Below are 18,705 nucleotides of genomic sequence, written 5' to 3'. Positions count from 1 at the left end.
CAACTCCCTGTAGCTGCTCCACCCCTAATCTAATCAGAGAGGTGACAACTCCTTTTGGCAAGGGGAAGAGTGGCTGAGCAGGTTTTAACTCCTGTGGGGGTAGATGTCAGGCAGAATTCAGTTCCTTAAGCCAGGCCCCAGCTAATGTCACTTCTAGTTACCCAATTTTCTGCATTCAAATAAACTAACAATTTTTACACATGCAGCTAGAATGCTGATTCTAAGTTTAAAACTATGACATTTAAACAATTGAAACCTATGTGACACTCAAAAGTAGGTCACTCATTTTTTTTAAACATTTAGATGTTTAGTGTCTTTCAGTCCAAATTTACTTAAACTGCTGAAATCCACAGCTCAGCCAGTTTTGCTATGAACATTATTTTAGGCTCATCCTCTTTCCAGTTTTTGTATGCCCACAAGACTTTATTCTGTCAAATGTCTGCTGGTGTTCAGTGAGATTGTTGGATATTCTGCAATGTTTGAAATGGGCATTCTGAGCTTGCCTTCAGAGAAACAAAGGGTGATTTTTAAAGTGCTTCCTAGCGAACAGGCACTGCTGTTTTTCTCTTTGGCACCCCATTTCACTCATGGCTCTTCTGACCCAGCACACCCGCACCGGGGGGTGGCAAGTCAGGCGACCATTTTGGTGTGCGCACAAACTGCGCGTTTTTCATAGATTCTGGTGCACATGTGTGCTTTTTCGGCCATCTTGGATTTCCTAAGCCCACAGCACCAAATGTTGTAGCATAATAGTCCAAACGTGGGTCAGAACACCCAACACAGTACAATGCAATCAATTTTCTTGAAAAGGAAGTATCACTTGGAACTTAACTATAGAGGGAATCAAAATGTATTTACCATTACAATACTCCTGTATTCTGTTTGTAATGTGTGCCCCTTGCGCATCAAAATCCTCGACTCAAGGGACTTAGCATGGAAGAGGGTAAAGGTCAAATATGAATTGCTTAAGGGGATTGTATACTTAGTTGAGGGCCATTCTTACAACACTATCATAATCGACACAAGCTCCTATGATACACAAACCTTTGACATGCATTTGATCAACATACTTATGCACTTTTCACACAGGTTCCTAAGACATATGCTCTAACAACACACACTTCTATCACACTCACTCATATTACACTCAAATGTACAACACTGACACTCCCGACACACACTCTTGCATCACACTTGTGAATCTGACATTTATGCCCGCCCTCCTATGGCACATGCTCCTTTTGCCCATGTTCCTATAGCACATTTATGACACTTAGAATTATGAGAAACGTTCCTTCAACACATGCTCCTATGGCTCTTGCTCCTACAACTCATACAACAGTTTTATGACTTTCACACTTATGACATAGGCTCCTTTGAGATGTGCTATTAACACACACATACTCTTGAGGCACACACTCTTATAACAAAAACTCCTATTTATTCACATACAGGGAAGACCAGTGTTCTTTTGATCACATAATAATGTACAGTAGATAAGGTATTAGATTTGATAAAAAAGCAGTGACTGTGAGTTCGTGTGACATTCTAACCAGGTTGTGCAGGGGAGTTAATGGAACAATACATGGGTGTACATACATAGATTAAGGAACACCAACATTAAAGATCTTTAAGTGCAGATAGGTGGTATGGCCTGCTGTGTTAGGGATATGGCCATGATGGATGATGTGCTAGTGTGGAGGCAGAGAAAGTGAGGGACAGATGGAGGTTAGAGGCAAAGGAGCAAATATTAGCTAGAGGCAGATTATAGGTTGGTTACGAGGATAACATGGAGGTGAGGAGTTAGGCTTTTTGTTTGATGCACACATCATCAGAGTGTTTGATTTGATTACCCCTTGCATTCTTACATGCCCTCTGCATATACCACACAGATAAAGTTGCTAATTGAAGGACACAGAGTACTACTCAAGATTTCTCATTTTGTAATCACACTACATCTGACTTATTCTTCTCCTGATTAAACTACACATTTTATTCACCCCACTTTAAACTTGACATTGATAAATGCCATTGATCAGCTTGCCCCAAAAATATAGATCTTCCCCTCCTCAAAGACAAAGAAACAAAAACACACACTTCCTCAGACCTCCCTCCATAATTTGGAATGGAAGTGTAGACAGGAACATGACCATAAGACAACAGTTACTCCCTGCCCTTTGTGGTTCCAAACTTACTATCTGCAATACTAAGAAGCATATTTCTAAACCTGGATTAAGCATGAAGCAAACTCTTCTAAAAAAATTGATAGAATTGTGCAGGAACTCTCTTTGACTAAATATTTGGGTTCCCAAAATAGCCCTCCTCTTATTTTTTTATTTTTTTATTTATTCTTGTGTTTAATCATTTAATATTTTTACAAGTATCGTTGAAACGCGAACAAAACTATTTTGCGCTTAGGGCGCCACTTGCTTATTAGAAATGTAGAAACGATATCTGTTTAGGCAGTCAAACCTAAAATCAAAGTAGAAAGTGAAGGTAGTTACATAGAAGAGAACGGGAAAAGTGACAGGGGAACGATTACAGTTCTGAAGTTTCTGGCACTGGCATTTGCTGTTTGGTCTTTTTAAGAGCCAAGTCCAGAAGTTTTGCGGTAGTCATGGACCATCTGGCGCTATTGCCGGCCATTAAACGACTCCAGCAGACTTGTTCGTCCATAATGGTCAGGTCTGCCAAAAGTGGTGCAAAATACGCCTCTCTCTCCTTGCTCATTAGGGGGCATACCATGAGTAAATGTCTTATAGTTTCTGGTCGATCGGATTTCCACATAGTTGACACACATTTGAGGCCGCTGTTTGTCTGATTGCCAACATTTCCTGAGTAGGAAGTCTCATAAAGAGTTTCCTCAGTGTTTTGTCCGGGAATTTTTCACAATACTTCAGAGGGGTGTTTAATTTGTTGAACAGTGGTGGAAGATGCTTTAGCAGCTTATTGGCTGTGGCTTTGTCGTTCGTGGTGATCCAGTCTTGATGGTCTATTTTGGATTTCATTCTTTGAGGATTGCCAATTAGTGTGTCTTCCGTACAGGCTAGCTCATCTAGTTTGTCTTGAAGGCCCTTTGCCCAAGCGTTAAGAGGCTTACAGCCACCACTCTTGATTTCTGCTGCCACCAACTGATATACTGGAAGACTGTCAGTCAGCTGAATCTTTCTGTATAGTTGTATTGCGCTCTGTTCTACCACTGCTGCTAAGGACAGCAGGCCCGACTCCTGCCTGATTGCTACCATGGAGGCGGACTTTGGAAGCCCTACGACCGACTTCCACAGAAAACCTTCCAGTTGAAGCCATATCGATGTAGGCATATTCAAACTTGCGTTCTTTCCATATGTCAATGTTGGGACGACTTTGGACTTATAGAAATGAATGGCAGGGATTAACAAGAATTTGCCAAATTTTGTGTTATCGGGGTGCTGCCCCCGTCATTGTTCTGGAGCACCAGGTCCAGAGTTTGGGGCATTCTACGGTGGAATGCTAATCTGAGGGTTCTGTTGAGTCCTCAGTATGTGACCCAGATCCTGTGCCATATTTTGGACCTGGCGCTCTAACTGGGAAACCCGCTCAGGCTGATACGGGGCTCTATTTTCTCCCCTGGGCTGATCCCGGGAAGGGTAGCTATCCCTTCTCTGGTAGTACCCCTGGTTGGGAAGATTTTGGTACCCCTCCACCCTTGGCCTCCTCTCTCCCGGATTAGGTTGTCTGGGCTCAGGGAATTGGGGAAAGAAGGATGGATGATTTTGGGGCTGGAAATTGGGTGGATACCTGGGGAAAAAGTTCTGCCCAGGATTTGGAGAATTTCTGCCCTCCTTGGGGAAGTTAGGAGGGAAGTTCCCCGGGTCAGGTGCTTGGCTGGATCCCCCCCCTTGGGCTGCAGGAGACCACACATAACCCAGGATTGGTCTGTTTCCCTTGTAACGGGGACTTACATAGTCAGGAGAGCGAGGGACCTCATTTGTGGGACTACCTCTTTCACTCCCTGTCTGTGACTGGCCCGAGGACCTTCTGGGCCTAGCATTATTAGGTGCAGGTAGGTTTTTAGGCCCCCCCATCTCCAAATCCAAAACGGGGGTGACCTTTACCTCTGCCACCTTGGCAGCAGCAGGGGTGCTGTTGGTTTTGGGATTTTTCTTGGTATTGCTTTTATTTTCTATGGGCTTCTGCACCTCATAGATCCGGGTAGCCTGTTCAATGACCCAGTCTAAAGATCTTTTCTCATGAAAATCTCTCACGAGCTGGGTCATTATATATTTGGGCAAGGCATGGAAAAATGTATTGACAAATTCTCTGCTGTCTGTGCGCACCCTTCTGGTGGTCTGCGCAAAGGCACGTTTCAGTTCTTGCACGAATTCTTGTGGGGCCTGATTCTCCCCACATTGCAAATTGTAGGCTGCCTTGCGAGCCTTTTGAGGATTTCTGTGAACAGAAAAATGTTTCAAGATGGCCGCCTTATAGGTGGACCATCTTAAATGATTTTGGTCCTCCAGCCCCGTAAAGAAACTGGAGTATTCTGGGGAGAATGTCCATTTGACATACTGGATGCAGCTACTGCTGTCCTTCAAATGGAAAGTCTCCATCATTTGCTCATAGAGCTCCAAGTGTTCCCAAACAGAGTACTTGGCGTTCTTATGATAAGGCGTGATGACACTCCTGATTGCCTTAATCTGTTTCAATGGATCCTTAAGCAAGGCCCTTTTTGCCTTATTGGCCTTTTTGGTTTGGGTAACCCTTGTCCATTCATCCTCTGACTGAGAGGCACTGCTCCCAGAGGTTCCTGTCTGAGATTCCAGGTTTTCCCGGATTCTGCGAGCCTGGGAATGGCTGGCAGAATGTGGGGACCTGGTCTCCTGTGTCCTGCGCCGTTCAGAGGAGTCTTCAGATTCCTCCTTGCTGCCAGGATTTGATGGGTACCCCCCCCACTGTCCTAACTGGGCAGAAGTTTTCAGGATGCCCTTAATGGGCCTATTCTCCTGGGGTTCCCCACTAAATTGCACTGTGCTTGGGTGCCCATACCCGGATGCCTGCCCATCCATTCCTGGGAGGTACTGGCCTATGAGCCCCATGCTTCTGGCTGGATAGTAATCTGCCATCCCTGTGGCCCGGTGTTCATGTGCGCCAGGGGACAGGGGGGTGGCAGAGTCCAGGGACTGAGAGAGATAAATGCCTCTGGTACTAGAGCTCCTGATGTTATGCTCAGGAGTTTCCCTTTCCCAGCGAACCTGGTCTCTATCCGCCCCTGCTCCCTGTTGCAATGCAAGAGCCTGCGCCTTCAGTTCCTCAGTTAAGGCCTTACTAGACTCTATCAGTCTCTCCTGCATCGCTACCTGTTGTTGGAGCCTATCATTGTGCTGGCAGAGAGCCTCATTCTCTCTCTGCGTTTCCTGATTGGTCCTGGAGCACTGGGCCAGTCTTTGCTGCAGGAGGGTTACCTCCTGAGCTGTGTCCCTATTGGCCTGCTCCTTTCTTGCCAGAGCATCCTCCACCTTCCTGGTGTGCTCTAACAAGTTCTGGTGTTCTTTTTGGAAGTCACCCAGTCCCTGGAGGGCCAGGTGATTGTCTTCCATTTTCCTTTTTAAGTGGCAGACTTCCTGGCCTAAGGTATCCCTTTCCTGACTAAGAGCCTGCATCTGTGCTGCCAGGTCGTCCCTTTGCCTTTGGAAGGCACCAGTTTTCTGGCGCTCCTGGTCAAACTCTGCCTGGGTATCCAGGTCTTTCAAAATCAGTTTATTGCTCTCTGCCTTCTCCCTATCTAGGTGGCTTGTCAGGGTGACTACCTGCTCAGCACATGCCCTATTGAAGTCTAACTGTTGCTCCAGCTTTTTTCTGGCTCTGCAGTAGGGAGTCCAAACCTTCTTGGTACTCCTTCTGCAAGGCCAGAAATCTGGTATCCTGGTCCGCCTTTTCCTGTTGCAGCACATCCATATCCTCCTTTATTTTAGTGATGTACCGTCTGCTGTCATTTTCTGACTCCTGGCTCCTGAGTAGCCTCTGCTCAGAAGAGTCCAGATCACATTGGGCCTTCTGTAATGCCAGCAGTTGCCTACTCGCCAGATCTTGGCCTTCAGCACATTTGTCCTGCATGGCTCCCATATGTAAATATAAATATGCCGCTACCCTGGCAATCTTGTGGTGCTCATCCTTGGCCTTCGGGGCCATGTATAGTTCACTCAGGGCCACCTGTAGCCTGATCTCCCCATATATCTGACCCTGTTTCAGTGACCTGTTGCGCGATTGCCTGCAACCAGACCATTTGGTCCTGATGAGTCCACTCACCTCTCACAAATAGCTTATGTAAGAAGTGTTCTCTGGCTATTTTCATATCTACCAAGGTCGTCATTCTAGAGATTGGTCTCTGTCCTGACTTACAGTTTGTATTTTATTTTTGCAAAACAGACCTTTTCCTTAGAGCGTTCCTTTGAGGAGTGCTTTACAGCGTAACACAGCATGGTGATCCGACCGGATATGTGTGTGTGGTCAGCTGGCACACTGTATTAATCTGCACAAGTGATAGATCTAACCCAAACATCCCGAACGAGCCCCCAATTTGTAAGAGGATTCAATTCAACACTACAGCTAAATCAATGCCTAGTCTGGGATACTGAATGGAAAACCTTATTGATTTGTCTTTATGTCCAGTTCATGCGTTCTGGATGACTACCCCTATATAACACCCCTCTCTTGGAATCCCCCTGACCCCACTGAGCCAAGAAGTAGTTCTGTTTTGCAAGTTCAAAAGGTTTATTTGATAATTTAAACAATAGATATATATATATCACACTTTATAATAAATTAATAATTGAATATCACACTTAATCTGAGCAGTAATCAATAATGGATAGTCCGGCACTAGCACACTTCTTTATAATCAATGATGAGTGGTTATAGGATGGATAAGATAGCAACAATACTTTTATGGTTTCAATGGATGCAATGTGGAATGAAATGCAGTACAGAAAATAACTTAATAGGATTTCAGCAAAAGACAATGTAATCACTTTCTTGGACAATTCACCCCCCCCTTTTATGCACTGTAAGGAGGTGAAGATGACACAGTTCTTAGGAATGCAATCAAATAGAATTGAGTTCAATTCCCCCCCAGCAGCTTATACAACAGATAGGAGTTTTGAAACACAGGCAAAATGCTTTGAATATGGTGACAATGCAGTGAGAAATATGCTGAAAATGGTTTTAATTCCCTTTAGGAGGTTCAGGTGAGTGAAATATACTTGGGATGAGTTCATGCTCACTTTAGCAAAGATCTATGAGTAACTAGCAGGTTAAACGAATTTTTGGCAAAGGAAAGCAATGAAGCTGCTGTTTTCACACGTGGCTGGATTTTTAACCAAATTGCAAATCGAGGTAAAATTTGCGAGTGCGAGAATCGTGATTACGGCAAATGTATGAGGAGTGGGAAGTCGGTTCTAGACTTGTTGAAAAGCTGAGATTCTAAGCTTTCGGAGGAAAGGTAAACCAAGTTCCTAGCCCAAACGGTTCCAGAGATATGGACGATTAAATAAAGGTAGTTTTTCGGATTTGAAATTTTAAGAGTTCAAAGCGACAGGTTACAGCTTGCAGCTAGAAAATGACAAGTGACAGCTTTGCAAATGACAGGTGACAGTTAGGAGGCAGTTCTGGTTAGATTAAAATAGATTGAATTATATTATTTTAACTAAGAGATTGGTTCTGTACAGTTCTGCTAGGTAATCACAATATAATTTTAAAAGGAATGGGCCTCGCCACGGATCTGGTCAACATTGTTTTCTTCACTCGCCACGGACGTTTCTGCGCACAGCGTCTGGGTCAGCTCTACTCTGCTGGTCTGGTCTGGGTCTCTGGTTCTGATCAGGTCTGTGGGTTTCTAGGCCCTACCCCTCTCCACTTGTCATTGGCCACTTCCTCCTCTTCCCCTTGATTGGGGGAATGAAATGAAGTGTCATCATGATGAGGTCTGTTTATGATACAGAGAACCCACCCCTGTCAACTTTACACACAATCTATATTTGACCTAAAGACATATTTCATAGATACACAGTGGTTTGAAATTACATGCACCCATCACATATCACATGAGGTATACCCTGTTCAAACTCTGCTCTTCCTGGGGGCTTGGGTTCAAAAATGGCAACATATTTCACTTTTTGGTCGGGTTACCAATATTGGATTTGTCCCTGCATTTACACAAATGTTCGCAAAGCATGTGGGCATTAGGTGGTGGAGTGTCAGATTTTTAACATACATACATTTAGAGTAATATCCTCTTTTCCGCTAAAAACCCCCCATAACATACCACCGGGTCCTAACACGTCTTCAAATGTGCACAGAAAAATCACAAGAATAATGATATCACTTATAAAATTTTCACAAGTCCGCTCTATGAATGATCCATCTTTTTAGATTTATGTTCTGGCCCCAAAGGGGTGTGGTTTCCCAGGTCACATGGTGTAGAAACCAGTTTATCCAGTTTCTGCCAAGCTCAGAGACCCTGCCCCTCCCAGCTTCTGCCAAGAGGAAGCTATTTTACGGTCCCCCTAATAAACCATCTGCCTGGGCCCTGGAAGGCCCATTGTTCAAAAGGAATCCATTTACGACTACCCTAATAAACCATCTGCCTGGGCCCAGGACAGGCCTTTGTTCAACTCCCTGTAGCTGCTCCACCCCTAATCTAATCAGAGAGGTGACAACTCCTTTTGGCAAGGGGAAGAGTGGCTGAGCAGGTTTTAACTCCTGTGGGGGTAGATGTCAGGCAGAATTCAGTTCCTTAAGCCAGGCCCCAGCTAATGTCACTTCTAGTTACCCAATTTTCTGCATTCAAATAAACTAACAATTTTTACACATGCAGCTAGAATGCTGATTCTAAGTTTAAAACTATGACATTTAAACAATTGAAACCTATGTGACACTCAAAAGTAGGTCACTCATTTTTTTTAAACATTTAGATGTTTAGTGTCTTTCAGTCCAAATTTACTTAAACTGCTGAAATCCACAGCTCAGCCAGTTTTGCTATGAACATTATTTTAGGCTCATCCTCTTTCCAGTTTTTGTATGCCCACAAGACTTTATTCTGTCAAATGTCTGCTGGTGTTCAGTGAGATTGTTGGATATTCTGCAATGTTTGAAATGGGCATTCTGAGCTTGCCTTCAGAGAAACAAAGGGTGATTTTTAAAGTGCTTCCTAGCGAACAGGCACTGCTGTTTTTCTCTTTGGCACCCCATTTCACTCATGGCTCTTCTGACCCAGCACACCCGCACCGGGGGGTGGCAAGTCAGGCGACCATTTTGGTGTGCGCACAAACTGCGCGTTTTTCATAGATTCTGGTGCACATGTGTGCTTTTTCGGCCATCTTGGATTTCCTAAGCCCACAGCACCAAATGTTGTAGCATAATAGTCCAAACGTGGGTCAGAACACCCAACACAGTACAATGCAATCAATTTTCTTGAAAAGGAAGTATCACTTGGAACTTAACTATAGAGGGAATCAAAATGTATTTACCATTACAATACTCCTGTATTCTGTTTGTAATGTGTGCCCCTTGCGCATCAAAATCCTCGACTCAAGGGACTTAGCATGGAAGAGGGTAAAGGTCAAATATGAATTGCTTAAGGGGATTGTATACTTAGTTGAGGGCCATTCTTACAACACTATCATAATCGACACAAGCTCCTATGATACACAAACCTTTGACATGCATTTGATCAACATACTTATGCACTTTTCACACAGGTTCCTAAGACATATGCTCTAACAACACACACTTCTATCACACTCACTCATATTACACTCAAATGTACAACACTGACACTCCCGACACACACTCTTGCATCACACTTGTGAATCTGACATTTATGCCCGCCCTCCTATGGCACATGCTCCTTTTGCCCATGTTCCTATAGCACATTTATGACACTTAGAATTATGAGAAACGTTCCTTCAACACATGCTCCTATGGCTCTTGCTCCTACAACTCATACAACAGTTTTATGACTTTCACACTTATGACATAGGCTCCTTTGAGATGTGCTATTAACACACACATACTCTTGAGGCACACACTCTTATAACAAAAACTCCTATTTATTCACATACAGGGAAGACCAGTGTTCTTTTGATCACATAATAATGTACAGTAGATAAGGTATTAGATTTGATAAAAAAGCAGTGACTGTGAGTTCGTGTGACATTCTAACCAGGTTGTGCAGGGGAGTTAATGGAACAATACATGGGTGTACATACATAGATTAAGGAACACCAACATTAAAGATCTTTAAGTGCAGATAGGTGGTATGGCCTGCTGTGTTAGGGATATGGCCATGATGGATGATGTGCTAGTGTGGAGGCAGAGAAAGTGAGGGACAGATGGAGGTTAGAGGCAAAGGAGCAAATATTAGCTAGAGGCAGATTATAGGTTGGTTACGAGGATAACATGGAGGTGAGGAGTTAGGCTTTTTGTTTGATGCACACATCATCAGAGTGTTTGATTTGATTACCCCTTGCATTCTTACATGCCCTCTGCATATACCACACAGATAAAGTTGCTAATTGAAGGACACAGAGTACTACTCAAGATTTCTCATTTTGTAATCACACTACATCTGACTTATTCTTCTCCTGATTAAACTACACATTTTATTCACCCCACTTTAAACTTGACATTGATAAATGCCATTGATCAGCTTGCCCCAAAAATATAGATCTTCCCCTCCTCAAAGACAAAGAAACAAAAACACACACTTCCTCAGACCTCCCTCCATAATTTGGAATGGAAGTGTAGACAGGAACATGACCATAAGACAACAGTTACTCCCTGCCCTTTGTGGTTCCAAACTTACTATCTGCAATACTAAGAAGCATATTTCTAAACCTGGATTAAGCATGAAGCAAACTCTTCTAAAAAAATTGATAGAATTGTGCAGGAACTCTCTTTGACTAAATATTTGGGTTCCCAAAATAGCCCTCCTCTTATTTTTTTATTTTTTTATTTATTCTTGTGTTTAATCATTTAATATTTTTACAAGTATCGTTGAAACGCGAACAAAACTATTTTGCGCTTAGGGCGCCACTTGCTTATTAGAAATGTAGAAACGATATCTGTTTAGGCAGTCAAACCTAAAATCAAAGTAGAAAGTGAAGGTAGTTACATAGAAGAGAACGGGAAAAGTGACAGGGGAACGATTACAGTTCTGAAGTTTCTGGCACTGGCATTTGCTGTTTGGTCTTTTTAAGAGCCAAGTCCAGAAGTTTTGCGGTAGTCATGGACCATCTGGCGCTATTGCCGGCCATTAAACGACTCCAGCAGACTTGTTCGTCCATAATGGTCAGGTCTGCCAAAAGTGGTGCAAAATACGCCTCTCTCTCCTTGCTCATTAGGGGGCATACCATGAGTAAATGTCTTATAGTTTCTGGTCGATCGGATTTCCACATAGTTGACACACATTTGAGGCCGCTGTTTGTCTGATTGCCAACATTTCCTGAGTAGGAAGTCTCATAAAGAGTTTCCTCAGTGTTTTGTCCGGGAATTTTTCACAATACTTCAGAGGGGTGTTTAATTTGTTGAACAGTGGTGGAAGATGCTTTAGCAGCTTATTGGCTGTGGCTTTGTCGTTCGTGGTGATCCAGTCTTGATGGTCTATTTTGGATTTCATTCTTTGAGGATTGCCAATTAGTGTGTCTTCCGTACAGGCTAGCTCATCTAGTTTGTCTTGAAGGCCCTTTGCCCAAGCGTTAAGAGGCTTACAGCCACCACTCTTGATTTCTGCTGCCACCAACTGATATACTGGAAGACTGTCAGTCAGCTGAATCTTTCTGTATAGTTGTATTGCGCTCTGTTCTACCACTGCTGCTAAGGACAGCAGGCCCGACTCCTGCCTGATTGCTACCATGGAGGCGGACTTTGGAAGCCCTACGACCGACTTCCACAGAAAACCTTCCAGTTGAAGCCATATCGATGTAGGCATATTCAAACTTGCGTTCTTTCCATATGTCAATGTTGGGACGACTTTGGACTTATAGAAATGAATGGCAGGGATTAACAAGAATTTGCCAAATTTTGTGTTATCGGGGTGCTGCCCCCGTCATTGTTCTGGAGCACCAGGTCCAGAGTTTGGGGCATTCTACGGTGGAATGCTAATCTGAGGGTTCTGTTGAGTCCTCAGTATGTGACCCAGATCCTGTGCCATATTTTGGACCTGGCGCTCTAACTGGGAAACCCGCTCAGGCTGATACGGGGCTCTATTTTCTCCCCTGGGCTGATCCCGGGAAGGGTAGCTATCCCTTCTCTGGTAGTACCCCTGGTTGGGAAGATTTTGGTACCCCTCCACCCTTGGCCTCCTCTCTCCCGGATTAGGTTGTCTGGGCTCAGGGAATTGGGGAAAGAAGGATGGATGATTTTGGGGCTGGAAATTGGGTGGATACCTGGGGAAAAAGTTCTGCCCAGGATTTGGAGAATTTCTGCCCTCCTTGGGGAAGTTAGGAGGGAAGTTCCCCGGGTCAGGTGCTTGGCTGGATCCCCCCCCTTGGGCTGCAGGAGACCACACATAACCCAGGATTGGTCTGTTTCCCTTGTAACGGGGACTTACATAGTCAGGAGAGCGAGGGACCTCATTTGTGGGACTACCTCTTTCACTCCCTGTCTGTGACTGGCCCGAGGACCTTCTGGGCCTAGCATTATTAGGTGCAGGTAGGTTTTTAGGCCCCCCCATCTCCAAATCCAAAACGGGGGTGACCTTTACCTCTGCCACCTTGGCAGCAGCAGGGGTGCTGTTGGTTTTGGGATTTTTCTTGGTATTGCTTTTATTTTCTATGGGCTTCTGCACCTCATAGATCCGGGTAGCCTGTTCAATGACCCAGTCTAAAGATCTTTTCTCATGAAAATCTCTCACGAGCTGGGTCATTATATATTTGGGCAAGGCATGGAAAAATGTATTGACAAATTCTCTGCTGTCTGTGCGCACCCTTCTGGTGGTCTGCGCAAAGGCACGTTTCAGTTCTTGCACGAATTCTTGTGGGGCCTGATTCTCCCCACATTGCAAATTGTAGGCTGCCTTGCGAGCCTTTTGAGGATTTCTGTGAACAGAAAAATGTTTCAAGATGGCCGCCTTATAGGTGGACCATCTTAAATGATTTTGGTCCTCCAGCCCCGTAAAGAAACTGGAGTATTCTGGGGAGAATGTCCATTTGACATACTGGATGCAGCTACTGCTGTCCTTCAAATGGAAAGTCTCCATCATTTGCTCATAGAGCTCCAAGTGTTCCCAAACAGAGTACTTGGCGTTCTTATGATAAGGCGTGATGACACTCCTGATTGCCTTAATCTATTTCAATGGATCCTTAAGCAAGGCCCTTTTTGCCTTATTGGCCTTTTTGGTTCGGGTAACCCTTGTCCATTCATCCTCTGACTCAGAGGCACTGCTCCCAGAGGTTCCTGTCTGAGATTCCAGGTTTTCCCGGATTCTGCGAGCCTGGGAATGGCTGGCAGAATGTGGGGACCTGGTCTCCTGTGTCCTGCGCCGTTCAGAGGAGTCTTCAGATTCCTCCTTGCTGCCAGGATTTGATGGGTACCCCCCCACTGTCCTAACTGGGCAGAAGTTTTCAGGATGCCCTTAATGGGCCTATTCTCCTGGGGTTCCCCACTAAATTGCACTGTGCTTGGGTGCGCATACCCGGATGCCTGCCCATCCATTCCTGGGAGGTACTGGCCTATGAGCCCCATGCTTCTGGCTGGATAGTAATCTGCCATCCCTGTGGCCCGGTGTTCATGTGCGCCAGGGGACAGGGGGGTGGCAGAGTCCAGGGACTGAGAGAGATAAATGCCTCTTGTACTAGAGCTCCTGAGGTTATGCTCAGGAGTTTCCCTTTCCCAGCGAACCTGGTCTCTATCCGCCCCTGCTCCCTGTTGCAATGCAAGAGCCTGCGCCTTCAGTTCCTCAGTTAAGGCCTTACTAGACTCTATCAGTCTCTCCTGCATCGCTACCTGTTGTTGGAGCCTATCATTGTGCTGGCAGAGAGCCTCATTCTCTCTCTGCGTTTCCTGATTGGTCCTGGAGCACTGGGCCAGTCTTTGCTGCAGGAGGGTTACCTCCTGAGCTGTGTCCCTATTGGCCTGCTCCTTTCTTGCCAGAGCATCCTCCACCTTCCTGGTGTGCTCTAACAAGTTCTGGTGTTCTTTTTGGAAGTCACCCAGTCCCTGGAGGGCCAGGTGATTGTCTTCCATTTTCCTTTTTAAGTGGCAGACTTCCTGGCCTAAGGTATCCCTTTCCTGACTAAGAGCCTGCATCTGTGCTGCCAGGTCGTCCCTTTGCCTTTGGAAGGCACCAGTTTTCTGGCACTCCTGGTCAAACTCTGCCTGGGTATCCAGGTCTTTCAAAATCAGTTTATTGCTCTCTGCCTTCTCCCTATCTAGGTGGCTTTTCAGGGTGACTAACTGCTCAGCACATGCCCTATTGAAGTCTAACTGTTGCTCCAGCTTTTTTCTGGCTCTGCAGTAGGGAGTCCAAACCTTCTTGGTACTCCTTCTGCAAGGCCAGAAATCTGGTATCCTGGTCCGCCTTTTCCTGTTGCAGCACATCCATATCCTCCTTTATTTTAGTGATGTACCGTCTGCTGTCATTTTCTGACTCCTGGCTCCTGAGTAGCCTCTGCTCAGAAGAGTCCAGATCAGATTGGGCCTTCTGTAATGCCAGCAGTTGCCTACTCGCCAGATCTTGGCCTTCAGCACATTTGTCCTGCATGGCTCCCATATGTAAATATAAATATGCCGCTACCCTGGCAATCTTGTGGTGCTCATCCTTGGCCTTCGGGGCCATGTATAGTTCACTCAGGGCCACCTGTAGGGGAGCCTGATCTCCCCATATATCTGACCCTGTTTCAGTGACCTGTTGCGCGATTGCCTGCAACCAGACCGTTTGGTCCTGATGAGTCCACTCACCTCTCACAAATATCTTATGTAAGAAGTGTTCTCTGGCTATTTTCATATCTACCAAGGTCGTCATTCTAGAGATTGGTCTCTGTCCTGACTTACAGAAGTTTGTATTTTATTTTTGCAAAACAGACCTTTTCCTTAGAGCGTTCCTTTGAGGAGTGCTTTACAGCGTAACACAGCGTGGTGATCCGACCGGATATGTGTCTGTGGTCAGCTGGCACGCTGTATTAATCTGCACAAGTGATAGATCTAACCCAAACATCCCGAACGAGCCCCCAATTTGTAAGAGGATTCAATTCAACACTACAGCTAAATCAATGCCTAGTCTGGGATACTGAATGGAAAACCTTATTGATTTGTCTTTATGTCCAGTTCATGCGTTCTGGATGACTACCCCTATATAACACCCCTCTCTTGGAATCCCCCTGACCCCACTGAGCCAAGAAGTAGTTCTGTTTTGCAAGTTCAAAAGGTTTATTTGATAATTTAAACAATAGATATATATATATCACACTTTATAATAAATTAATAATTGAATATCACACTTAATCTGAGCAGTAATCAATAATGGATAGTCCGGCACTAGCACACTTCTTTATAATCAATGATGAGTGGTTATAGGATGGATAAGATAGCAACAATACTTTTATGGTTTCAATGGATGCAATGTGGAATGAAATGCAGTACAGAAAATAACTTAATAGGATTTCAGCAAAAGACAATGTAATCACTTTCTTGGACAATTCACCCCCCCTTGTATGCACTGTAAGGAGATGAAGATGACACAGTTCTTAGGAATGCAATCAAATAGAATTCAGTTCAATTCCCCCCCAGCAGCTTATACAACAGATAGGAGTTTTGAAACACAGGCAAAATGCTTTGAATATGGTGACAATGCAGTGAGAAATATGCTGAAAATGGTTTTAATTCCCTTTAGGAGGTTCAGGTGAGTGAAATATACTTGGGATGAGTTCATGCTCACTTTAGCAAGGATCTATGAGTAACTAGCAGGTTAAACGAATTTTTGGCAAAGGAAAGCAATGAAGCTGCTGTTTTCACACGTGGCTGGATTTTTAACCAAATTGCAAATCGCGGTAAAATTTGCGAGTGCGAGAATCGTGATTACGTATGTATGAGGAGTGGGAAGTCGGTTCTAGACTTGTTGAAAAGCTGAGATTCTAAGCTTTCGGAGGAAAGTTAAACCAAGTTCCTAGCCCAAACAGTTCCAGAGATACGGACGATTAAATAAAGGTAGTTTTTCGGATTTGAAATTTTAAGAGTTCAAAGCGACAGGTTACAGCTTGCAGCTAGAAAATGGCAAGTGACAGCTTTGCAAATGACAGGTGACAGTTAGGAGGCAGTTCTGGTTAGATCAAAATAGATTGAATTATATTATTTTAACTAAGAGATTGGTTCTGCACAGTTCTGCTAGGTAATCACAATATAATTTTAAAAGGAATGGGCCTCGCCACGGATCTGGTCAACATTGTTTTCTTCACTGCCACGGACGTTTCTGCGCACAGCGTCTGGGTCAGCTCTACTCTGCTGGTCTGGTCTGGGTCTCTGGTTCTGATCAGGTCTGTGGGTTTCTAGGCCCTACCCCTCTCCACTTGTCATTGGCCACTTCCTCCTCTTCCCCTTGATTGGGGGAATGAAATGAAGTGTCATCATGATGAGGTCTGTTTATGATACAGAGAACCCACCCCTGTCAACTTTACACACAATCTATATTTGACCTAAAGACATATTTCATAGATACACAGTGGTTTGAAATTACATGCACCCATCACATATCACATGAGGTATACCCTGTTCAAACTCTGCTCTTCCTGGGGGCTTGGGTTAAAAAATGGCAACATATTTCACTTTTTGGTCGGGTTACCAATATTGGATTTGTCCCCGCATTTACACAAATGTTCGCAAAGCATGTGGGCATTAGGTGGTGGAGTGTCAGATTTTTAACATATATACATTTAGAGTAATATCCTCTTTTCCGCTAAAAACCCCCCAGAACATACCACCGGGTCCTAACACGTCTTCAAATGTGCACAGAAAAATCACAAGAATAATGATATCACTTATAAAATTTTCACAAGTCCGCTCTATGAATGATCCATCTTTTTAGATTTATGTTCTGGCCCCAAAGGGGTGTGGTTTCCCAGGTCACATGGTGTAGAAACCAGTTTATCCAGTTTCTGCCAAGCTCAGAGACCCTGCCCCTCCCAGCTTCTGCCAAGAGGAAGCTATTTTACGGTCCCCCTAATAAACCATCTGCCTGGGCCCTGAAGGCCCATTGTTCAAAAGGAAGCCATTCACGACTACCCTAATAAACCATCTGCCTGGGCCCAGGACAGGCCTTTGTTCAACTCCCTGTAGCTGCTCCACCCCTAATCTAATCAGAGAGGTGACAACTCCTTTTGGCAAGGGGAAGAGTGGCTGAGCAGGTTTTAACTCCTGTGGGGGTAGATGTCAGGCAGAATTCAGTTCCTTAAGCCAGGCCCCAGCTAATGTCACTTCTAGTTACCCAGTTTTCTGCATTCAAATAAACTAACAATTTTTACACATGCAGCTAGAATGCTGATTCTAAGTTTAAAACTATGAAATTTAAACAATTGAAACCTATGTGACACTCAAAAGTAGGTCACTCATTTCTTTTAAACTTTTAGATTTTTAGTGTCTTTCAGTCCAAATTTACTTAAACTGCTGAAATCCACAGCTCAGCCAGTTTTGCTATGAACATTATTTTAGGCTCATCCTCTTTCCAGATTTTGTATGCCCACAAGATTTTATTCTGTCAAATGTCTGCTGGTGTTCAGTGAGATTGTTGGATATTCTGCAATGTTTGAAATGGGCATTCTAAGCTTGCCTTCAGAGAAACAAAGGGTGATTTTTAAAGTGCTTTCTAGCCAACAGGCACTGCTGTTTTTCTCTTTGGAACCCCATTTCACTCATGGCTCTTCTGACCCAGCACACCCGCACCGGGGGGTGGCAAGTCAGGCGACCATTTTGGTGTGCGCACAAACTGCGCGGTTTTCATAGATTCTGGTGCACATGTGGGCTTTTTCGGCCATCTTGGATTTCCTAAGCCCACAGCACCAAATGTTGTAGCATAATAGTCCAAACATGGGTCAGAACACCCAACACAGTACAATGCAATCAATTTTCTTGAAAAGGAAGTATCACTTGGAACTTAACTATAGAGGGAATCAAAATGTATTTACCATTACAATACTCCTGTATTCTGTTTGTAATGTGTGCCCCTTGCACATCAAAATCCTCGACTCAAGGGATTTAGCATGGAAGAGGGTAAAGGTCAAATATGATTTGCTTAAGGGGATTGTATACTTAGTTGAGGGCCATTCTTACAACACTATCATAATCGACACAAGCTCCTATGATACACAAACCTTTGACACGCATTTGATCAACATACTTATGCACTTTTCACACAGGTTCCTAAGACATATGCTCTAACAACACACACTTCTATCACACTCACCCATATTACACTCAAATGTACAACACTGACACTCCCGACACACACTCTTGCATCACACTTGTGAATCTGACACTTATGCCCGCCCTCCTATGGCACATGCTCCTTTTGCCCATGTTCCTATAGCACATTTATGACACTTAGAATTATGAGAAACGTTCCTTCAACACATGCTCCTATGGCTCTTGCTCCTACAACTCATACAACAGATTTATGACTTTCACACTTATGACATAGGCTCCTTTGAGATGTGCTATTAACACACACATACTCTTGAGGCA

The sequence above is a fragment of the Ambystoma mexicanum genome, chromosome 6q, assembly GCF_040938575.1.
Source record: "Ambystoma mexicanum isolate Mex_15411 chromosome 6q, UKY_AmexF1_1, whole genome shotgun sequence".
Taxonomy (NCBI): domain Eukaryota; kingdom Metazoa; phylum Chordata; class Amphibia; order Caudata; family Ambystomatidae; genus Ambystoma; species Ambystoma mexicanum.
Note: the sequence above shows the minus strand (reverse complement) of the source record.